At 37.0% G+C, this 26,017-nt stretch overlaps 1 long non-coding RNA gene across 1 annotated transcript in view; it reads right to left on the reverse strand.

Moving 5' to 3' along the window:
- Window positions 1-4,746: 4,746 nt before the first annotated feature.
- The window catches only part of LOC145688502 (uncharacterized), a 105,105-nt gene continuing 83,834 nt past the window's right edge, over window positions 4,747-26,017 (reverse strand). The window contains exon 3 of the long non-coding RNA XR_014131925.1: window positions 4,747-5,055. This is a non-coding gene — a long non-coding RNA (uncharacterized LOC145688502). The remainder of the gene's footprint in view (window positions 5,056-26,017) is intronic.

Raw genomic sequence — 26,017 nt, forward strand, 5'->3', positions numbered from 1 at the left:
GTGATGGATATATATATATATATATATATATATATATATATATATATATATATATATATATATATACAGGGGTGGACTGGCCATAATCAAGTACCGGCCCGATGGCCGCTGCGCCCTCCTCACACCAGTGCCTTTACGCCCTCCTCGGGAGGGGCTAAGATCCGTCTTAGCCTCGGGAAGGCGCAGTTTCCTCTCTGAACACATTTAAAAAAGCTATATACATAATTATTTTATAAATTCGCTAGCTTTTGGCCAGATAGGGCTCCATCCTAGACCCCGGTATTTGCTCGGCCTGCGGCCTCGCTCTTTCTGTTTTCGGCGTGGGAATGCTATTAATGATAATAGATTTACCCCTAAATATATAGATTTGACTCTAATATCGGTCGTTTTGGACGATTTTTACATATCACCCTTACCAACCCCACGCTCCGCCCCAAATTCCAGTATCTGCTCGGCCTGCGGCCTCGCTCTTTACGTTTTTGGCTTTAGGAATGTCGTTTTAATGATCTTAGGGACTCTGAAATTTATAGATTTGACTCTAATATCGGTCATTTTGGATGATTTTTATATATCAACCCTCCCACACCCACTGCTCCGTCCCCAGATCTAGTCTTTACTCGGCCTACGGCCTTGCCCTCTGGCCGAGTTTGAGTGTTTATATATATATATATATATATATATATATATATATATATATATATATATATATATATATATATATATATATGTGTGTGTGTGTGTGTGTGTGTGTATATATATATATATATATCTTTGGGCTTCTCCAGGAAATTCAGATATTTTTGAAAGAATCCCAGAAACGACTTGAGGTGTACTTGGAACAAAACCCAAGCGTCCGTCTTGAGGCTATTGGGATAACTCGATGGAGAAGTAAAATCAACGCTGCTGTAAAAATATTTGGATACTTTCATTACTGAGCGCCCGACTCAAAGGATGCCAGACCAAGAAAATCAAAACCGGTATATGTGGAACTCGTAGCAGCTTTAAGTGTGATTGGCAACTCGCAAGAATTCAATTCCAAAGTCAGACATGATGCAATGTCTCTCATTCAAAAGTTGTGCTTCTTTGAGACTATCATTGTGGCTATGATGTTTTTATTGATTTTTCAGCATACCACACCTTTATCAGACTACTTGCAAACAAACAAACAAACAAACAAAAAAAAAACTTAGATTATGTCCAAGCATGGCGCCTGATATCCTCAACCCAAAGTAACTTGAAAGAAGATAGGGACCAGTTTGACAAAGTCTACAAAGCAGCAGAACACTGTACAACAGAAATGTCAAATAGAATAGAATGGCAGGGGAATCAGCTTCTGATGAAGTAATTGAAGACAGTAAATACAGATTTGAAATAACCGTTTACAACTGTGTTCTAGACCAAATTTCTAACAGCATGCAGGAACGATTTGCTGAAAATCAAAGCTTATACTTAGATTTAGAGTGTTTTGATCCTAAGAAGTTCAAGAGTTTAAGTCTGGCTTCGTTGTCACTGTAAAGAATCACTGAATTAATTCCTAATTGTGAAGAGGGAAAACTTAAAGAAGAACTTCTTTCGTTTTCATCAATGTGGGAAGAGTTTTCAAAATCCCCTTATGAGAACCAAGAAAAGATCAAGAAGCTGTTGAGGTTCGTATGATTGAAGATTTGATTTGAAGAGGACAAGTTTTCTGAAGATTTCATAGAGGATGAGGAGGAATATTTGGGGCCGACTGACGATATTGTGGATTTAAGGTCTATAAAATGTGGTGGAGTGAAGTACATTTCTTGCTTTAAGTGCACCTTCGATGTGATTCTGCAGTACAATATGTACTCAAGATTCTACACAGAATTATTCAAAGTTTATAAGTATCTCCTTACATTACCGGCAACGCAAGTGTCCTGTGAGCGAGAATTTTCAAAGCTCAGATACATAAAAACAAGACTCCGTTCAAGACTTACAGAGGAACATCTGGAATCATTGTTCTTGATGAACTCAGAAAGAGACATTGTAACCAAAATAGACAACAATCTTATTATTGACAAAATGTGTGAGAAAAGCAGAGAGATTCGAAGGCTGCTTCAAGCATAAAGCAGTGACTTTACTTTCATTTTCCAGTTTTGTTTTTGAATTTCTTTTTTCGCTAGGTAGGTATATAATTCTAAATTTACTTTTGTTAATTTGTAGTAAATGTTTCATGTATACTTTTTATCAACGGTTTTAAAAATAGATGAAAAATAAATTAATGTTATGATGAACACAGCTTTAAAAAGACAGAACTATGAAAAATAGCATAAGCCCCAAACTTAACTCAAATCTTCAGTTATAATTAGGCTGTTAACAAATGTAGCCGAAGAATTTAAACAACTGGTGTGATTTTTGTAGTCTCAGTTAAAGTGTGCAGATTTATATAAGCCTAATATATTTAGTACTCAAAGTATCTTTGTTTATGAAAATATTGAATTTGTATAATTCTATCGTGATTAACTGCAATAGCTACTTAATCTTTTGTTGTTTTTTGTGTACTAATTTTCCGGGAGAAGCCCCCCGGCACTTCCATTTAATAGGAGGGGGTATTCGATACAAGCGAAAGTCTTCGATGGACGGCGCCCTCCCAGAGTATGTGACCGCGCCCTTTTTACATAGCCAGTCCACCCCTGTATATATATATATATATATATATATATATATATATGCATACTAGTGTAAGATATTTATTTAGTAGTGTGATTAGGAATTGTGATTTAGAATAATAGCTATAATGGAAAATACTAGTGTCATTTCATCTACGTTAGATCGTTTAGTAGAACCCCCCAGATTTTCAGAAAATTGAACGAATTTTAAATCAATTTGAGGATTTTTCTATCCTTCATAATCTTTGTGATGTACAGAAACGGCATTTGTTGCCATATTGTTTTCTATTAGCTTTACAATTAACCGCAGAATATGACAATCTTATGTATGTTCAAATTAAGAAGAAATTAATAGAGGCTTATCAAGATAACATAGTTTCGCAAATTTTAAAGCAAAAAATGAGAAATAGGGGAGAGCTAGATTCTGAACTTGTTTTATATTACATTTTTCATAAGTGGAAATTAATACTAGCGTACAATTGAAGATGCCGTTAACAGAGCAAATAAACTCGGTAATCAACGGGCTATTGCCTTCATTCTATTCTGTAGTGTCAAGAAAATCCTTTACGTCTGTTATTGAGTTAGCAAAAATCTTACTTTTAGAGGAAAGAATTAATTTTCTTGTCAGCATGCGTAGTTAGCGATCGAAGTCTTCGGCAATAACAGACGAACATGATTTACATCCTGTTGGTGATAATGCTACACACCAAAAATAAATTATTTTAGATTCTAATTAACAGAACGTAAATTAAGTTGTAATTCAGCCTGTAGAAAAAACTAGATGAATCGCTCAGCTGGAGGATATCAAAGTCCAACTTGAAGGTCTAGTGCAAAAGCGTAAAGCAGACAGTAATTTGTGTAATAATATTATAAATAGTAAGCGATATTATGTGCCTACACAATTCGAATCTAAGTTGCCTCATGTTAAAGTATATATTGATAATAAGCCGCATTAATTTTTATTGGATTGAGGAAGTACTATTAGCATAATTTCTGGCAATATTTTAAGTAATAAGCATAGAATACTCAAGGGTACTACTTTTATTCGTGGTGTCACTGGAAATTCTGAAGAAAGCGATGAGATTGCTTTAATGAAATTTAAAATAGGAGTACAGTATTTTATGCATTCTTTTCGAGTGTATAAAGATTTTCCGTATAACAATATAATTGGTCAAGATTTTTTGAAAACTCATCTTGCTATGGTAGATCACAATAATAATTCTTTCAGTTTTGTTAAATTTTGTATCCCTCCAAGAGTTGAATTGCCGCTATACATATCCTTTGATGAAATTTCTAATCATATAGCGAAATTATATAAACCTCAATTTTTAGTGGCTCGTTCTGTAGTTTTGCCTCCAAATTCAAGTGTTCAGGTTACGTTGAAGAAAGTAAATGATCTTGCAGGTACTCGCAATTTACTTGTTCCCAATGAATTAATACATATGCAGGCAGAAAGTTTTGTACGCAAAACAGTTGTAGACGAAATTCACCCAGTAATTTCTGTAATTAATCCCACCAAATGTAAACTTTATTTGAAAAAAGTGTTGTTTTGGCAATATTAGCAATATTAGGTATTACTTCTTTTTGCACCACTATAAAATACGTATATACAATAACTTCAGTAGGTCTAGACGTCCGTTCGCAGTCTCCATCTTCATCTTCAGTCTTAACTTACAGGCTGTAATTGCTTCTTGTTATTGGAATGATTATGGTCTACGTAGTTGTTTGAGTCTTGAATCTACTTTCATTTTTCAATGATATATCATTCAAAAATTATATACCTATTATACTGACAAAAGAGATTTTACCCTCTTGAATTTCTTCCGTCTCGCAATAATTTTGCTAGGTTTCTGTCTGCTGAGATTCTGTCCCTTGGATTTTGTCTTTTGACACCGCATTTCGCCTCTAGAGAGCAATTTAGGGGAGCGGTTATATAGTTTTCGTTTAAAATATATAATTAAAATTTTCGTTACTCACATGGAACTCTACTTAAAACAGATTAAAATACGATATCCATAAAAATATAGGCTTCAAGAATAAAGAAATAGCTGAACTATTGCAATGGAAATCGAGAAGGGATTCAAAAAATACTTTACAATTTATAGAAAAGGTTGTTATTGCATAATTTGGATGTGGTTTAGGTACTAGAAATAGGCTGACAAATACAAAAAGGGATATGCAACCATCCTCTTACAAATTAATTAGTAAAATATATGTTGAAAGCTTTGTTTTTTTTTTAATCTGATATATACTCAAAATCAAAAATAATCACAAATATAAACAGTGATTTGTTGAAGTCATTTAGTGAGAACATAGGAGTTGCAACTAGGTCCACATACCTTCTGACCTTTTCTTTACTCTTCCTGCACACACAGCCCTTAATGCGGAAATCTTTTTCTATGATTTACACTAAATCGATATTTCCCTGAAAAATAAAGCAATTTTAATTTATTAATTCATTTTAATTACAGAGATGTTGTTTTTAATCTTGTCGGCATTTCATAATGTCGCTAGTTTGCACGATGGAAAAATAAAACATTTTAAATGACTGTGGTCATTGGTCATTATCAGGACTGAACAATACGGGTTAAAATAGGTGTACAAATCTGACATCTTTTCGGGGTTACTAACTGTATTACAGATTTCTGCACGGTAGAGATATTTGCGTTCCTTTTACGTTATAATAATAATAATAATAATAATAATAATAATAATAATAATAATAATAATAATAATAATAATAATAATAATAATATGTCGTTCTAACTGTAAAGATAAAAGAACAGGTACTCATATTTACTGGTGTGAATATACGTATAATAATTTAAAATTTTAAATAGAATCTCAAAAAGAGAATGCACGTTTGTACTACACAATAATACGAATTTTCTGTGATTAAACAATGTCACAATTCAAAGTGGCAATGCAAAATTAATAATTTCTATACCTGAGAAACAACTTCAATATCTTCAATGATAAAAGATGACTTGCACTCCGTTCAGCAAATAGCAGCTGAAATTTATAATGTTTACAAATCGATGACTTGGAAGAAAAAAAAACTTGAATTACCGAAACTAGTTTTTTTCCTCATTTTCCCTCCTTCTTAAGTAAACATTTGTTTTACACCTGCACATAGGGGGGGAAGTGAAGTGCTATGATTCATCAAACGTCTTGCCTATGATTTTCGGCATTTTCTTTACACTTCTAGATCCCTATAAAAGTAAGAAACTGGACCGTATTTGATCAACATTTCCAAGTTAATTGTGATGAAAGCATCTCCCATACTACATAATTGAGGAGTTTGATATAATAAGGGCGCAAACAAGTTTACGCCCTTTTTTCATCAAATTCACTTGTGGCTTTTGCCATGCTTGTTTAGCCTCCTGGTAACATTTGAATTCAATATCGGAATAAAATGCTGCATATTACATTGTTTACTTGTAATACTTGACTTTACATTGTGAACATCGTTTTTCTCCAACTGCATGTTTCAGACTTACGTCCTAATTGCATCAAACTCCTCAATTATGAATGATTTGTACAGCATGAGATTCTTCGTTTAGCTATTTCGACTCAGAGTCTGAAAGAATTTCTTCTACAATGGAATTTCATAGTTGTCCAGAAGATATGCAAATTATTGAAATAAAATTACGCAGTTACTGGTTTGTTAACTTAAGTTTTGTTAGTTTGTTATTGGCATTTATTCTTTATAGTTGCCGAAAACATGTATAAAGGTAACCAAGAAAGTTCTGTCGCTTTTTGCGGAAGTCTGTGTTCAATTGGTTCTCTCACCGTGAGTTGAATGCGAAGGGGTAAGGTGAAGATCAGTTGTTGGTATAGGTATATCCAACATAATACCTGGATGTGGCAGTTCAGTTACACCGTGAACTTGCGTAAGGACAGAGTGAACATGGGACCTCCACAGAGCATCATAAGGTCGTGTATGCTGTACAAGTTCAAACTGGGGTCAAATGCCGATGCAGCGGGGCGGAAGATATGCCAGGCCTTTGGTGAGGGTGTCGTGACTACGCGGGCGGTGCAACGGTGGTTTTACATGTTTAAGGACGGTGACGAAACACTCAAAGACGCACCACGTGCCGGAAGACCAATACTTGTACAAAATGATCTTCAGGCAGCAATTGATTCGAACAGTGGCCATGACTGGGACTACAATTCAGTGTGAGTGGAGAAACCATTCGGCAGCACCTTCATCAACTTGGGAAGCAATGCAAGTTGGATCGATAGGTCCCACATGATTTCACTCGTCTGAGAAAGAAGCCATTTCTGAACAGGATGTTGACATGTGATGAAAATGGGTCCTGCATGAAGTTCACAGTACTGCCATCCCATGAACCGGTTCCAAAACAGCCAAAACCAGCAGTGCACAAGAAGATTGTCCCCCTGTATGTTTGGTGGACTGCTCGCGTCATCGTGGACGGGGAACTGCTACCAGCTGGTCAGAGCAGCAATGCAACTGTGTACTGTCAGTAGTTAAGCCGCGTTCAAGAAAAATTCAAAACTCTGAAGCCAGCACTTCTGAATCGCAAAGGGGTCCTCATGTTACAGGGCAACGCTAAGCCCCACATGGATAGGAGACACGGGACACCATTCTTGGAATTGGATGTGAAACACAATTACATCCGCCATACTCCCCGGACATTGCAACGTCGGATTATCACTTGTTCCATTCCTTGGACAATCACCTTAGAGGATGCCAGTTCAGATCCCTAGTAGAGGTGCAAAATGCACGTGATACCTTCTTCGCTTTAGGGCCCAACAGTTCTACCGCCATGGAATGCATGGACTTCCAAAACGTTGGCATAAGGTCGTCGATGCTGATGGGGAGTATTTTTGATCTTCCAGGTATATCTTAGGTGACATATCGATGTTCGAAGATGATGCGTGAAAAAGCGACAGAATTTTCTTGGTTACCTAATGTGTGAAATATTGCGTAAAACATTTAAAATAAACGTGGAGAACTTTCGTATACCAAGAAATCTCGTCATGTTTCATAAAAAGTTATTAAGCTCTAGGAACTGGGCGTGGATTTCTAATATATATATATATATATATATATATATATATATATATATATATATATATATATATATATATATAATTTGCCCTTCCTCTTGTCCTGCTTGATCTCGGTTCCAAGCAATATGGATGATTGGGAAGCCTGAAAGGTAATATGGTGCCTTCCACTTCAATTCAGGCAAATATATATATATATATATATATATATATATATATATATATATATATATATATATATATATAAAATTGTACCATCACCATCTCAGATATTGTTGAAACTTTTTTATAGCAACTAGACGTGTTTTTAAGAGACCCATATTTTTTGTTTTCTCGAAAAAATTTTCCCGCCAAGTAATGGGCTATCAAAGACGGGGAGTACAATTTATGAATTGTAGAAGACATGGAAAATGGTCAACTTCGGAGCCTCACCATTCGGCTATGGAGACAGGTAGAGTTATAATTCTTGTTGTGGTATGTACATAGGGATAAAAATAAACTATATTTTATTATAGTTTGGTTTGCGCTTGCGTGTCTTTTTGTACATAAATTAACAAATGAACGTCAATTTATCTGAAAAGTTGAAGTTTGCGAATTTTTTTCGAGCACTTCCGGTTCGAATTTTAAAATTCTGTTTTCACGGTTGGTAAGACCTGGTTACCCGCTTTCCGAAAAAAAAAATTGTATCACTTCTGTGTGCAACCGTTTTGTCGCAAAAAATTTGAGAAATTGTAAAATTTTCAAAAATTGCCATTTTTGGGCGCCATTTTCTCGAAAACTCCATCTTTTAAAATTCTGAAATTTTGTCAGATGGTTCAACTTTACGTGAATAATGAACACACCAAATACCATTCTCGACCAATGCTTCATGAATTACCTGCAGCCTTTTAAAGTTAGCGAAGTTTCGTTAACTTTGATGTCACAGTTAGCAACACTGGGAACAACAAAAGTGCAATGATTTGATGATGTTTGTGGTTCACACTCATTAAATGAAGAATAAAAGGTTTTGTTCACTTTTTTATTATTTTGATCAAGAAGGCTCTCTGAAATAGTAAAATGAGCCTTCCCCCTGCTCTTCCGTTTTCTTAAACCGAAATAATCTAAGGTGGAAATTACGATTACGAAACACACAAATTTTAAGTTTACTTGAAATCCAATAAATTCTGATGATCTATAAAAAGCCTGAACTATTACCTCAGGGATGATTTGGAATGCTCCAGACAAAGTCTCAATTAAGTGCGATGTCGTTACAGTGATCGAAAAAGGACAAAAAGTTTAAAAAAATCGAAACGTTTTCTTACGAGTTCCAAAGAAATTTACTGACTTTTTAAACAGAGCAATCCCAACATAAGATTGGGTCAGTCGGAATTTTACAGTATTCGACTAAAGTGGGTCAGTCCACAACCTGCAAGGGAAGTTTGTATGTGTTTGTTATGTTTTGTGTGTGTTTTTGATGCGCAATAGTTGGAGGACCACTGTTATTTTATAACAGAACTGTATTTCCATAGGAGATTCATCCACGGATACGCGAGTTGAATAATGATCGCATTCGCATTCAATAGCAATTTAATTTATCACATATATAAGTTGAATAAAGATATAAGTCAATTAAAGCAATATATACATATTAAGTTTAGATTAATAAAGTTAAATAACTTGAATTTATTGTTTCACTTGATAGATTGTTTATAATAGAAACACGAAATTGACGTGATAAAAAAAAAACACACATTGTCTTGCACTATTGCCCTTGATGGCTGAATAAGCATATACGCTGATTGTTCTTGATACAAAATTGTTGTATTGCAATGTTTTTATGAGAAATTGGATTGTTTATGTTAAAATGCTAATTTTACGCACCACGCAGAAACACTCGCGCACTGTTCATCTCTGCTCACTTCTGTTCCTCGCGACGAACCCTCTTCGTTCCGGCGAGGACACTTCTTCCCCCTTCTCCCTTTCTTAACGGTTGTCTTTGGGGTGAAAGTTGGAAACTGGGACTATTTCCAAAAAATGCATTCCAATGCCATCTTTGGGCCAAGAAAACACACTATTTGGAAGGGAAATAAGAAAATACCAACATACTCCCCCTCTTGGTTGGATAACGACCAACAAACAATGAGACACTTTCACATATAATTGTCACTGATGGGAAGAAACTGGGGAAGGTAATGGAACCAGTTTATTCACTGCACGTTTATAAATGCCGCTTGCAGTTCGTACAATAACAACTCTCACTAGCGAGTCTTTACCCAGATGCACTTCTTCAATTACACCTAAGCGCCATGACAAAGGAGGAATGTTTGCTTCCTTCAACAACACGATAGTACCTGGGCTTATATTGTTCTTTTGGAAATACCACTTGTTTTTCTGCTGGAGTCCGTTCAGGTATTGCTTCGACCACCGCTTCCAAATCACTTGTAAATATTTTGTGTTTGCTGCCAACGGTCTAGTCTGTTGTTAGGGAGGTCAGTTATGTCTGGCTCAGGAATAGAGGTGAGAGGTTGGCCTATTAGGAAATGACCAGGGGTTAAAATATCTGTATCGTAAGGGTCGTCGTTCATTTTTGTTATACGACGAGAGTTGAGACACGCCTCAATTTGCGCTAAGAGCGTACAAAGTTCTTCAAAGGTCAATGTCGCGCCCTTTGTAGTTCTGACGAGATGATGCTTCATAGATTTCACTCCTGCCTCCCACAATCCCCCAAAGTGCGGAGATTGCGCCGGGATGAAATGCCATTGTATGCCTTCCGAAGATGTGAACTCCTCCACCCCTTCACGAAATGTATCTTCTCGTAACATCTTGTATAATTCTTTAAGCGCATTATTTGCACCTACAAATGTTTTGCCATTATCGCTGTAAATATTACTGCATTTGCGTCTTCTTGCTATGAATCTTCTCATGGCTGCAAGGAAAGATTCCGTTGTGAGGTCACTGACCGCTTCCAAATGTATGGCTCTTGTAGACATACAAACAAATACCGCTATATAACATTTTTTGACCGATTTGCTTCTGAAAGTTGATTTGATGTTTATTGGCCCTGCATAATCGACCGCAAAAAATGAAATGAAATGAAATCTTTAAGTTTTACGTCCCACGGTTATGCCGGTTAGGCTAAAGGAGACGGTGATGATGAGAGATGAGTGAAATGGTGGAATGAAGAAAGTGGGAGGAAACGGGAGAACCCCGAGAAAACCCACGAGCGCGGTGTTTGTCCACCACAAAGTTCACTTGGCGGGGGCTGGGATCGAACCCGGGACCCCAAGCACCAGAGGTGAACGCTCTACCATTGAGCCACCGCGCCCCCCATAATCGACCGCACAATTTAGAAACGCTGGTGCCGGCCGTACTCTATGAGATGGCAATTGTCCCATTTGTTGAGTTATATGTGATGCCTTGAGACGAACACATGTCACACAATGATGAATAATTTTCTTTGCTAATTGACGACACTTAGGGATCCAGTATCGTTGACGCACAGAGAATACTAATAATTGTAACCCAGCGTGAAGATGTCTTTTATGCTCGTTTTCCAAAATCAGTGTTGCCAGATGCGAACCTTGTTTTCTAACCTTCCACCCACTCGTAGTACTTGGTTCTCATCCAGTAGAGGGCACAAATTTTTTAGAGGGCTACGTGCTGAGACTTGACGACCTGCACTAACGTCCTTGATTTCTTGTTTATATTCCCTTTGTTGCATTAATCTGATGCACAGCTGTAGCGAATTGTTTAGTTCACTCGTTGATAGACTGCCTGTCTTTCGCTCGCTTCCCCTTCTTGCATTGTGCATGAAACGGCGACAGTAAGCTATCACTCGTACTAGCTTCGTTAGTCCGGAAAACTTGCTGATGACGTCATCCTGAGGCTCTTGTGTAGTCAAAGCTACAACTGTTTTTTCTCTTGCTTCGGGAACGTCTTGAATGCTGTATTTCTTTCTTGAAGAAGGCCATGTGTCTTTGGGCTGTGAAAACCATGGAGGCCCCTCCCACCAGATCTTTCGGTCCTGAATGGAAGCAGGTTCGACACCACGAGAGATCATATCCGCAGGGTTGTCTGCTGATCGGCAGTGTTGCCAGTCGCTGATTTGAGTCATGTCCTGTATTTGGGCAACTCTGTTCGCAACAAATGGTTTCCATCTTGTGGGCGGTGAAGATAACCAAGCAAGCACAATTTGGGAATCAGAACACAAATAAATATTGTCTATTTTGAACTGTAGCACAGGCAGAATTTTATGAAGTAAAGTTGCGAGTACCAATGCTGCACACAATTCTAGACGGGCTAATTGTGATTTTCTTTAGCGGTGCTACTCGTGATTTCGCACACAGCAATTGTGTTTTTGTTTGGCCATTTTGATTCGTTGATCGTACGTAGATACATGCTCCATAAGCTGATTCGCTGCTGTCCGCAAACCCACATAGTTCAATACTGACTGGTTCTCCTTCCACTAAAACGAAACGATCTACTTGAATATCTTTAATGAATGCTAATTGCTGTTGTAAGTGTTGCCATCTTGCGTGAAGTTCAGGCGGTAGTTTGTCATCCCATGTGATGGGTTCTAACCACAATCTTTGCAGAAAACACTTGTATGTGATTACTACTGGGCTTATCAAGCCTAGTGGATCAAAGATAGTCGCTACCACAGATGCCACCTGTCGCTTGGTGATGCTACTTGAATTTGCAATGATGTCTGCTGGCCGATATTTAATGAAAAATTTGTCCTTGCCTGGATGCCAGGATAGACCTAAGGTGTTGACACCCTCCACATCTTGAAAGTGGACGGGAAATTCAATTTATCGATTTTCTGGCGGAATGGCTTCCAACAAAGCTGCACTATTTGAACACCATTTTCGTAAGTTGAATCCTCCTCCTTGAAGCAAAGAAATGAGTTCTGCTTGTAACCTTAAGGCCTCCTCTGTGCTGCTCGCACCACTTGCAAGATCGTCCATGAAAAATCCTCTTTTAATATTTTCGATGCCTGAGGGAATAGATGTGATTTCTCTTCCGCCAGCTGTTGCAAGCATTTTGTGGCTAAGAATGATGATGAAGCCATGCCATAGCTTACGGTCTGAAGCTCGAATGTTCGAATTGGTTCTTTAGGTGATCTTCTACATAGAATACATTGCAATGATGTGTCATCGGGATGTACTCTAATGGCGCGGTACATTTTCTCTACGTCAGCAGTAAACACTATAGGGTGTGCACGAAATCGCAATATGATGGAGAACAGATCTTGCTGCAACGTAGGCCCCACCATGAGAATATCATTTAATGACTTGCCACTTGTAGATTTGGCTGATGCATCGAACACTACACGGACCTTCGTTGTGGTACTGTTGGGTTTGAACACAGCGTGATGTGGTAGGTAAAAGGCTGCTCCTTTGTTTTCTTCTCTTAATTGCGATTCTTGAATTTCTTTCATGTGTCCCAATTCCTCATATTCCTCAAGAAAATTCACATATGTCGTTTGTAGTTCTGGTTGACGCTTCAGTTTCCGCTCCAGTTGTTGTAGTCTAACTGTTGCTTGTTGCAATGAGTCACCAAGTACAGATCGGTCTTCACGCAATGGCAAACGAACCAAAAATTTGCCTGTCTCGTCTCGCACAAAATTTTTCTGGAAATGCGTTTCACATGCTGACTCTTCGGCGGTCCGAGGGTTGGTGAACACTTCTTCCAGCTCCCAAAAACGACGTAGTTGCTCGTGAAGATTGTCTTCGGTTCTGGTGAAGAATGACGTCACTGGACTGTTCCTGTGGCATTCTGATGGGATGCTTCCTGCGATGATCCAACCCAGCTGTGTGTCTTGTAGTACCGGAAGCTCTTCTCCCAGCAACTTCCGTTCCGCTTTGAGTATCCTGAAGAATACTTCCGCACCCAACAACAAGTCGATCTTCCCTGGAACGTTGAAAGTGGGATCCGCTAGTGCTATATTCTTCGGGATTTTCCAATTTTTGCAGTCCACTCTTTCCGCCAGTAAATTTCCAGTGATGCGTGGCAACACTGAACGACTGATGTTTGCCTGATATGACGTCACCATTGACTGTAGTGCGATGTCAACACAAAACCGTGCTTCTGACGCAGCATCGTTTATGCCTTGAATGGGCATGTGTCTTCTATGCTTCTTGAGACGCAGACGCTGGACCAATGTCTCCGAAATGAAGTGGCTCTGGGATGCGCTGTCCAGGAGGCCCCGACATGTAATCCACTGTCCATTGCTGTCCTTAACCTTCACCATGGCCGTGGAGAGTAACACCTGTGACGTATGCAACCCTTTAAGCGTACAATATGAACCCTGGACATTATCTTGCTCCTCTTGAGTTCCATTGAGCGTGTTGCTGCTTCTGTTATTCTCTGTCTTTCTTCCCTCTGAAGACGATGACGCGCTTGATTGTTTATTGTAATGCAACAATGTATTATGCTTCTTGCCGCATTTTTTGCACGAACTTGATTTGCATTCGGTTGCTCGATTATTTTCCCGCAGACAGTTAATACAGAGATTATTCTTGCGAACACACTCATTCTTTTGTTTGTCACTCGCTTTAATAAATGATTGGCATGCAAATATAGGATGAGCTTCCTTGCAAAACTGGCATGCACGAGAAACTGTGGACACATACGCCTTCGTATGATTGCCCTTAACACCCTTTGTTTGCGATTGATGTATTCTTGCCCCCTTTACTTCACTTGTGTTCGCAGTCATTGTTTCCAACCCTTGGCATCTTTTCTCCAAAAATGACAGGAACTCGTCAAGCGTGGGAAATGGAGTTTCAGTTTTGCGTAGCTCCCATGCTTTTCTACTGCTACTGTCTAATCGTGACACAAAGTGTTGAATAAGAATTATGTCTAATAGCTGACCATCTGTTTTGAGCGCTTGTAATGCGTTCATGTTGCTTGCCGCGGTGTTTACAAATTCCCTGAGTTCTGCTGTGTTTTCTTTTTGCACTTGACGAATGTTCAGGATCTCTTGAATGTACTATGCAGCTATTAGTGGTTTATTTGAGTACCTGTCTGACAGTAATTTCCATGCTACAGTGTAATTTGCTTCTGTGATGGGCAGATTTTGTACCAATTTTAACGCTTCCCCTTTCAAAGATGATCTCAAATACTGCAGTTTTTGAATAGCAGCAATGTCTTGATTATTGTGTATAAGTGATCTGAATGTGTCTTCATAGGGAAGCCACTGTTTGTAATCCCCGTCAAAGTGAGGAATCTCAATCGCGGGCAACTTTATTTGTGTGTGTGTATTAGCTCTTGATGCGTCATGATCTGAAGACTGATTCTTGTGTTCTTGTTTCGACAGAAGCGTTTGTAATTGTGCCTTTACACCGAAATACAAGTTTTCGATTTCTACCCCTGTGTTGTCGGTATCATCCTCTTGTTCGATTTCAATGGCATCTTGTATTTCTTGCAGTTTTAACCACACCCTGTCCAGATGCTCCACCCGTGCTTTGATGTCTTCTACATTTTGTTAGGCTTCACCAAATTCATTTATAAATGTCTGTATACGCGAAATTTTCCCTTTGTACGCATCGCGTTGGCGTAACAGGCGTTGTGTCTCACTCATTTCTAAATTTGGTTTAAACAAGCAAGGAAATAAAGGATGAGCCAGATAAATACTTACTGACCTTTGGTTGCAAAGCTGCTGTCTGGATACGGCTCTGCTGCTGCAATTCTGGACCTCTTCTCTCTGTCTGGATGTGATGTGGCACCACTGCACTGACACTGACGCGCGGGAAATGCTCTATCCGACGCTCACGTACGCCGCCATGTTGCTATTTATTACTGTCACTGAATTTATTGGTTCACACAAAACTGTCCACACACTAACTAGTTTTCTCCACTCGCGTATCCGGCCCGGGGGACCAATGTTTGTTATGTTTGGTATGTGTGATTGATGCGCAATAGTTGGAGGACCACTGTTATTTTATAACAGAACTGTATTTCCATAGGAGGTTCATCCACGGATACGCGAGTTGAATAATGATCGCATTCGCATTCAATAGCAATTTAATTTATCACATATATAAGTTGAATAAAGATATAAGTCAATTAAAGCAATATATACATATTAAGTTTAGATTAATAAAGTTAAATAACTTGAATCTATTGTTTCACTTGATAGATTGTTTATAATTGAAACACGAAATTGACGTGATAAAAAAAACACACTGTCTTGCACTATTGCCCTTGATGGCTGAATAAGCATATACGCTGATTGTTCTTGATACAAAATTGTTGTATTGCAATGTTTTTATGAGAAATTGGGTTGTTTATGTTAAAATGCTAATTTTACGCACCACGCAGAAACACTCGCGCACTGTTCATCTCTGCTCACGTTCTGTTCCTCGCGACGAACCCTCTTCGCTCCGGCGAGGACACTTCTTCCCCCTTCTCCCTTTCTTAACGGTTGTCTTTGAGGTGAAAGTTGGAAACTGGGACTATTTCCAAAAAATGCATTCCAATGCCATCTTTGGGCCAAGAAAACACACTATTTGGAAGGGAAATAAGAAAATACTAACAGTATGTGTGTGTGTGTGTGTGTGTGTGTGTGTGTGTGTGTGTGTGTGTGTATTGTGCAAATTCTAAGTTAGCTGCTACTCCGTTGCTACAAATAAAAGATGCAGCCTGTATTGAAGCTGTCATGAGTGACCTATTTCCTTTAGTAGTATGATCCGTAGAAAATGACAACTGTCTTCTGCAAGAATTGGTGAATGTCCTGGAGTGGAAGGAATAAGTGTGGAGTCTTTAATCATTGATCCTGATGAAAATGAGTGTTACGTATGCCATATGGGAAAACAATAATCTCGTTAAAAAACTGTGCCACTTTCTGTTTTCGTATCGTACATTGCTGGTTTAACTGTAAGAATTGTAATTCATGACTACATCAAGAAAATCCGAAGAGAATTAATTGCTACCGAAAAGCACCGTATAAAATTTCAAGATACAAATTCTATTTTACTTCATGTGGACTTCGCTGAAAATTGGACTGTTATTCTGCAAAGTGAAATTCAGAGTTATCACCGGAATATGAAAGAAGTGACAGTTTTGTTGTAATAAACGACGATAAAACATACGATTCGGCTCATGTACTCATAGCCACAGACAAGATTCTAAAAATACTCGAAGAAAAGCGAAAATATATTTTATAGAAAAAGGTTTGAATACGAGAAAATAAGTGTCTACAATTTCCCAAACCGTGCAGTCTGATGGCGCTGCATCCCACTTTAAAAATCGCTTTCAGATGTTCGAGATGCAGACAGGTCCGATAAAGCAGTGGTTTTGCAGTGAAACCGGCCATGCAAGGGTCTCTGTGACGGTATTGAAGTGGGGGAGGTGTAAAGAATGTGGCAACGCGGCATAACCTTAAGCAAAAACAGATACACAGTATTAAAACCGCAGAAGAAAAAAAATGAAATGAAATCTTTAAGTTTTACGTCCCACGCTTATGGCGGTTAGGCTAAAGAAGACGGTGATTATGAGAAATGAATGAAATGGTGGAATGCAGAAAGTAGGAGGAAACGGGATAACCCCGAGAAAACCCACGAGCACGGTGTTTGTCCACCACAAAGCCCACATAGTGCGAGCTGGGATCGAACCAGGGACCCCAAGCACCGGAGGTGAACGCTCTACCACTGAGCCACCGCGCCCCCACTAAAACCGCAGAAGAATTTGTGATTATAGTGCAAGTACATACTCCGGGTATTACTCTCGTTTTGTTGCCTGGAACTGAATTCGACGACTTCCGGAAGAAAAAAAGGGACAGTATGCGACCGGTAACTGATATTTAACGAAGTCATCTTTGGCTTTCGGAAAATGGCGAAGTTTTTATGGCAGTAACGGGCTACCAGGAACTAACTTCATGCTTCCCCCAAAATCGAACTTCTGCAATTCAAAGTGTGTTTAAGAAATCTGCAAAAAGGACCTTTTGTTACATACATATATATATATGATAACCAGTGGTGCGTAGCAGAAATATTATGAATAAATCATGAATTACGTGAAGTTGAAGTGCTGTTTATGCTTCCACATGGATCTTCAGCATTTGTGACAATCGACAATGTGCTACACATGGGCGGATCCAGGACGGACTTATGGAAGGGGGGAGGTATACTGCTACTTAGAGCTACGAGCTCCAAACTCTGAGATCGGTTTTATTTATATATAAAATAAAAAAAGTTTCTTCCCCCTAGATCCACTCCTGGACGAGTTGTGAGTGAGCCAACACCTATTGGAGCATCTGCATGGTTACATGCTATTACCGAAGAAGACACCAACCAAGCAAATGATTGGTCCATGTAAAATAATAATAATAATAATAATAATAATAATAATAATAATAATAATAATAATAATAATAATAATAATAATAATCAGTGAAATTTTTGTTTCCGAAGACCATTTTAAGTAAGTGAACTTGAAATTTGTGCGTTTCGTAATCGTAATTTCCACCTTAGATTATTTCGGTTTAAGAAAATGGAGCAGTAGGAGGAGGCTCATTTTACTATTTCAGAGAGCCTTCTTGATCAAAATAATAAAAAGAAGTCAACAAAACCTTTTATTCTTCATTTAATGAATGTGAACTATAAACATCATAGAATCATTGCACTTTTATTGTTCCCAGTGTTGCTAACTGTGACATCAAAGTTAACGAAACTTCGCTAACTTTAAAAGGCTGCAGGTAATTCATGAAGCATTGGTCGAGAATGGTATTTGGTGTGTTTATTATTCATGTAAAGTTGAACCATCTGACAAAAATTCAGAATTTTAAAAGATGGTGTTTTCGAGAAAATGGCGCCCAAAAATGGCAATTTTTGAAAATTTTACAATTTCTCGAATTTTTTGCGAAAAAACGGTTGCACACAGAAGTGATACAATTTTTTTTTTCGGAAAGCGGGTAACCAGGTCTTACCAACCGTGAAAACAGAATTTTTAAATTCGAACCGGAAGTGCTCGAAAAAAATTCGCAAACTTCGACTTTCCAGATAAATTGACGTTCATTTGTTAATTTATGTGCAAAAAGACACGCAAGCGCAAACCAAACTATAATAAAATATAGTTTATTTTTATCCCTATGTACATACCACAACAAGAATTATAACTCTACCTGTCTCCATAGCCGAATGGTGAGGCTCCGAAGTTGACCATTTTCCATGTCTTCTACAATTCATAAATTGTACTCCCCGTCTTTGATAGCCCATTACTTGGCGGGAAAATTTTTTTCGACAAAACAAAAAATATGGGTCTCTTAAAAACATGTCTAGTTGCTATAAAAAAAGTTTCAACAATATCTGAGATGGTGATGGTACAATTTTATATTTTTTTCCTGAGTTGAAATGGAAGGCACCATATACGGTATATTCCTTTAGAATCTATTTTTTTCCTCTACAGTCATCGTTAAATTGTTTAGTTAAAACATTGTGTGTATTTCAGCCAAGAAGTTCATTTGCCAAACCTAAAAAATTCAAGTTAGGTTGTATTAAAATCGTTAATTGTACGCCGTAAGTTGTAGAAGAAGCTAACCGAAAGTCACGTAAATGCATTGTTTAATTCACGAAAGAGCTGCTAGAACTATTGCCAATCACATATATTGTTACAGACGGCTGTGGGTGCTGTTGTTCACTCTGAAAAATGAATCTGGATAATAAATCTCTGTTAGAAATTCCATCAGACTAAATATTGTTTGCTGAGTAAGAATCGGTGAAACGGACACACCGTTTCGCCATCTAAGATTAGATAAAAATCGTAGCGTAAATTGGTAGTTAAGTCAGTAGGCGACATGAAAATTAGCCAAACGGGAAGACACCTTCAGAGACACATGATTCTAGGTTTCAACCCTGTGGCTTCACTGACCTCACTAACTGCCTTCAATAAATAAGTAGATATATTATTAGTACAATATGTGGTTATTTTTGATCTCTTGCTTACTATTACATCCAAAAGTTTCTTTCCTTTTACTTATTCTTCTTTTCTTTAATTCAAAGCTTTAAACATACTAAATTTTAGTGTTCGATTTGTGAGAGGAAGGTTGGGATACATTCGCTTCTATTTTTAGCCTACTTCTGGCACTTGAACCACTATCAAAAATTGAAATTTTTGCCATCTAGCATCTCCTTTTCTAGAATTTTATAAATCGTAAAGTATTCTAGTTTATCTGTTTTACGTTTCCATTTGAACAATCTATTTACATTCTTCTTCTTCAAGTCTGTATTTTTATAGGTATTGCATTTATTTAAATCTGATCTCTAAAGTTACATTTGAATAATGAAAATTCAAAGTATATACGTATATTTAAACGGATGTAGATGCTCCCCCAAGCCATCTCTTGGAAGCACGAAACAGTAGTGAGAAAAATCTACCATATACTCATATAACATGGTTTTTGATTTACTAATTGATTGTAGAGTTAATAGGCACAACATTAATGACGCATTTGTTCCCCGTTACGAGGAATTTGAGTTTGTATGATTATTTATGTACGCACCAATTCCTCCTGATATAATTATAGAACAGTGTTAACCGGGCAAATACAAACTTGAGTAGTGTCCCGCCTCGCATATCAAAGAAGGAATATGTATTTGTCATACATATTAGACAATTTGAATCGAAATAGCAACTTGAGCTTAGTGGCGTATTTAGGGGGTTTCCGGGCTTAAGCCCCCAGATATTTTATTTACTATATTAAAATAAATAAAATATCTTGCAGAATTTTTACATTTCCAGGACTAAAGTTAGGAAAGCCCCCCGAAACAAAATCGTAAATACGCCACTGCTTATGAGTATAAAACTCATATAAACGAATTTTATATAAATCTCAATGTACAGTTTTTTTTTAAATATCTAGTTTATAATTCAATATTGGAGATTTATATATGATTGTGCCTTCATATTCCTCGCTATCTGTGAAATGGGATCAATTTTAAAATGAACTAGTTAGTGATTTCCTGTTATTTTTCACGCGTGACAAAGAATCACTTCCTTGGAGAATGTTTATAGTGATCTCGAAAGAAAAACGCTGATCGAAAGATAACGAGAGGTGCTGGGTCCACGACTGAGTGGATACCTGCAAAATTTATTGTCTGATTGCTTCGAACGACCTCGGTTCGATGAGTACAGGGAAGACTTTTTGCTCTCTTATTGAAGATTGAAAGAAATGATAAAATGTGGCCCCTTGAAATGCGTTATACCCCTCGGGATGAGATCATATTGGTGTTGATCAATATTTAAAACAATGGTAAATATTTTGGTAACAAATATTAACCGGTGGCCACTATCCAACTGGCCACTGGTTTGTCCAATGGCCAGTTGGACACTGGCCACCAATTATTATCGGTACCACAATGTTTACGTTTTCTCTAGGGAGATTGCATCCCCTGTCCCTTGCTGTTATTGATTGACAAGCAGTTTGATTTAATCAAAGTTCACTTTATCATGTAGTTGATCATATTAAAGCTTTGAAGCTATTAAATATTTGCAAAATATGTAACACAGCACTTCCTTTAAAGTTATGTCATTTATTCTTCCACAGTGATTCCTGTGTTTGAAGTTATATTCAACATCACCATTCGGAAGCAAATTGAAAGTTACACAGTAGTAATTTTACTTTGGTAAGTATATACGTACTTTAAAATCTCTATCCGCATTTCTGAATAGGTTAGTTTTAAAAGAGAGACAAATGAAAAATAACTTGGCTGCAGGTCTATAGAATTGGTAAAAGATGTTGCAAAGAGTTTCAGTGGAAATCTGCAGCCAAGTCTAACTGTATATATAAATTAGGTAGTTAGGTTACATTAGTTTAAGTTATATAATTTTATGTGTAAAAATGTTTAATGTATCAAGAAATAAACTTTATTTGTAGAGATATTGTCTAGGAACTTAATAACATTAATCCTTGAAACATACAGAGCACATTTCTGATTGATGACCAGAGTTGTGCATGTATGTAAAGTGACAATTACGTAACAATACATCGTGTATATTAAATTAGTTGCTGAAACATAATGAGAAGTTAATGATGAAGCAAACGAATGTGTATTCCTCAATAAATTGTTGTAATACCTCAGAATTTAGTAATTAAACCTTAACTAGTCTTTGTTACACATTAGGCATAAGATATAATGAAATTACGAAGAGTGATCAATAACTTTTGCTCTAATAGATTGTTCATCTAGAAGTTTGCGGTACATGTTATGTATTCTTTTCCACATGGTTATGTGCGAAGTAACACACTTTTCTATATGGTCTGTCAAAATCCAGAGTTTTCTTTAAAAAAAAAGAAAGATCTCATTGGATAAAAACGCAGTGCTCGAGACCGGGAACGACCTCAACATAGGGGTGCTCGGTATAGAGATTTAAATACTAACTTTCGGTATTTTTGAATACCGAAAAATATCGATATATAAAAAAACCGAAATATCGAACGATACCAAAATGCCAAAAATACCGAACGATACCGAAATTCCAAAAATACCGATTGATATCGAAATATCGAAAACAGAAAACACCGAACGATACCGAAAAACAAAACGAAGCCCGGAATAGCTAGCAAACGCTAAGAGGTAGAATCACGAGAAGATATATATATATATATATATATATATATGAGACTTTGCTCTATACTTGACTGACTAGCTAGAGCCGGCTCTCCCGTAGCATAACAAGTACATTTGCATGGGGAAGCAAAAACTGGTATAAAGTACATAAAATTGAAATATATCTTCGAATGAAAAATGAATGACTTAAAATAAATATTTCTTGTCGGAACCTGACATCAGGATGATGTTACCTAAATTTTACTAATCTGATCCATCTATTTGCATATCCCATTGATAAATAGCATGCTATTGTTTCTGGTCGGGTGGCAGTGCTAATACTGTATTATAAAACAATGCGACGAAACAGATCAACTGTAAATGTAAGTAACTGCATTTCCAATTCCACTGTTGACGTGACTTTCATCCCTCAGTCAAGTACGTCCCACAATTTTTGATCACACATAAGTTCCTCTGGGTCAAAATGGGCCCATTATTTGTTTTGTTTCAATTTATAATTTACACCACACTCATACATGAAATAGTGCTGTGATTGATTTCTGTCAAATATAACAAAAGATGGGTCAAATATATTCCCAAGCTTCACTGGTGGGCAGGTGACATTTAGTTTTGTTTTGGTTTTATTTAAATTTTATTCAGGTTAGTTTTGTCTATTTTAGGTCATACATTTCAGTTAACTTTTATCGAAAACCTCTTAGAACAAAATCGACGTAAGTGATAACTAAAAAATCGTTTTTTACGTTACTTCAAACATGTGAACATCCATTTTACTGCTTTTGACATTGCTCACAAATCTGAGTGGAATGTCTTTTACAGATAAATTAGTTACAAAGCTGCATTTGATCGTACTCTTGTTGTCTGTTCCCTTGCACGTATGGTATACTGTACCTCTTTCCTCAGCACATCAGGGTTACTCGTCGATGGATGAACACACTCCTCCTGTCTCTCCACGGAGCGATCCTACGAGTTGCTCACCAACTGTTGGAAACACACCTAGATTGTATATACATTTGTAGTAGATTTACAACCCACTTGTCCCACAATTCACGAATTCACGAATTTATCTCTTTCACGTCTTTGAGGTAGTGTCTGGCGATCATCAAATCAAAGCACCCTTGATACAGTATACTGGAAAAAACTAAATAATTTTCGAACAATGCAATAAATAATAATATTAATAATAATAATGACCATTTTTGCATTGTTTTATGGAAGTATTATCGTCAGAAATCCATTCAATAATAAGTTTTCAGTTACTTAAATATTCATTAAACTAACGGGTCTAAATAGACCCAAGGAACTTACGTGTTACTTTTTTTCTAGTGTGACGTAACAGCATGGACTTTTGTATCGAAATTTTTACAGAACACACATTTGGTAAAGTAACTAAAAGTCACGGAGTATGATGATCACAGCTCACACAGCGTCCGAGATAGTAAAGTTGAAAAATCGTTTCGCGTCAAAATGGACCTAAGGGACGTAAGAAGGTTAAAACAGCCTGTTATTAGCGAAGGTAGTTCATATACCTTCCGGTGGTCTAGTGGCTATCGCGTGTGCCTTCGGTGCATGTGCTTCCTGGTTCGATTCCGAGAGCACAAAATACAACTTCGCATTAATTTATTATTCGTTTCGTTTAGCTTAGAGTGCATAAACTTAAAACGTTAAACTAAAAGAACATTTCATGTTACTGACATTTATTGCTCAGTTTATTGTAATTGGTAGGTTTTGGTGTTTTACTAATACATACTTCTGTGTATAACATGAGCGCGCTAAAAAAATATATATATCATTTTCTGATTCAGGAAGAGAGAAATAGTAGCCATATGCTAAAGAAGAAAGAAAAAAAATGCAGCTCACGCCGTGTTTTTATCACAGTAATGTATCGTCAATCTAATCTTTGAACAAAAGATTTCACAAGTAACATTGCATTCTACTTCTTCCAACCTTATTAACACCCCCCCCCCAACACTGTGTTCCATGCCGATCAAAATAACGCGTTCGTCTTTTCTCTACTAGTATCATGAAGGTGCACATTCTATCCACGACTGATATATATATAGTATCGAATAAGGTTATGATATACTTAAAAACCATTAAATAACCACCTTCAATCGGCAGCAATATATTTTGAACAAACGTATGCACACATAGAAGCCTACAATTCCGTCGGTCGCCACAGCCACTTCACCATTAAGTAGAGCAGTGATTCCGAATGTGGGAGCAAGAACGAGCAAAGCAGGCGCAAGCTACTGACAGAAGTAAAGAACATTCGTATACACATGTAACGAAAAGCCGTTAATTTAAATGTTGCACAAACGCTAAACAACTATTGAATAACAACTGTACTTCTATCAAGAACAAAGCTACTAAATAATAATAATAATAATAATAATAATAATAATAATAATAATAATAATAATAATAATAATAATAATAATATTTATTATTATTATTATTATTATTAGTAGTAGTAGTAGTAGTAGTAGTACTTAAAATGCGAAAAATACGTTTATGGAAACCATTTGAATCCTTCCTCTGCTTAGAATACAAATTCCAATGAAATTGTAATAATAAATAACCTTATGATACTTTATTTTTGACATAAATATTTAAGCACTCTTGTCTATTTAGGATACGCCCTTTAATAAAATGAAATAATAAAAATCTAGCCTGAGGTAGGCATTATGTTCTAAAATCCTTTTCTAACGGTTCAGCTGTTTTCCAATGATGAAATATTGGCACAAAAACCGGTTTTTCGGTTTCCAGATTTAAAAAAACAAAACCGGTTTTTGAAAGTTTCAACAACCGGGTTTTCGCCGAAATCGGTTTCTTTTTTCTTCAAAACCGGTCCCGGTTTCCTCCAAAACCGGTTTCAGGTTTTTCCAAAACTGGTTCAATTTCTGACAAGAATAGTGCTTCGTTGCTCTACGGAAACTGATTCCGTTTCCACAGAAATAGTTTCGATGAAAACCGAACCTTTTTTTTAGAAAATCGAACCGGTTTTGGAGAAAATCGAAAAGTTATTTTAAATTTCGGTTTTTCTAGAAACCGGTTTCTGGTTTTTATAAAAATTGGTTTTGCCCATCCCTAGTTCAAACGACATGTGAATGTCATCATTCCTCTCAGAGACTTCCAAAGTTATGGACACGAGAGTAATATCGATCGTTTTCGAAGATGCATATGCTAACGATATAGCCACGAAAGAGCTAAAATATAAAAAAGATATAGCTAAAATTTAAAAAAAAAAGGAAAAACGTAAAATCTGCCTCTGTCGACGTTCGTGTTTGCTCAGTTAGTGTCAGCACGAAAGCTTTGTTTAACTGCGATATATGTATTTCCATCCTACTACTCACTACAATTTTATTAATTCCTTTTAGCGTATAGGGCGCGATTTTCTCTATTCCTTACCGCAGTTGGTTCGATTACGTGCTGTTTGCCACGATTCGATTTTGGTGTTGTTTGCCACGGTATTGTTCTCTCTGATTTATCTTATATCATAAGCGTGAAGATTCATACAGTAAGTAGAGGGTTGCCAGATGAATATAACAATCAGATCTGTTATATTTAAAAACAGAGTGCATACAATACAAACGGTCCCAAACACGTTATGATGTTACTGCTCCTATTCCGTAACCCTAGCTTTGAGTATTCATCAAACATTTGTCTACAAAGAGATTTTTAGTTTATTCTCAAAATCCATTTCTGACTATGGCCGTAAGCCATTTTAGTGGATTTATATTTTTGGTTGTTTGACATTAGACAGCACTCGATTGCTTATTAATTTATGCTTTAATGAGTTTGTATAGG

Source organism: Thermobia domestica, chromosome 6, assembly GCF_964235325.1.
Source record: "Thermobia domestica chromosome 6, izTheDome1.hap1.1, whole genome shotgun sequence".
Lineage (NCBI taxonomy): Eukaryota > Metazoa > Arthropoda > Insecta > Zygentoma > Lepismatidae > Thermobia > Thermobia domestica.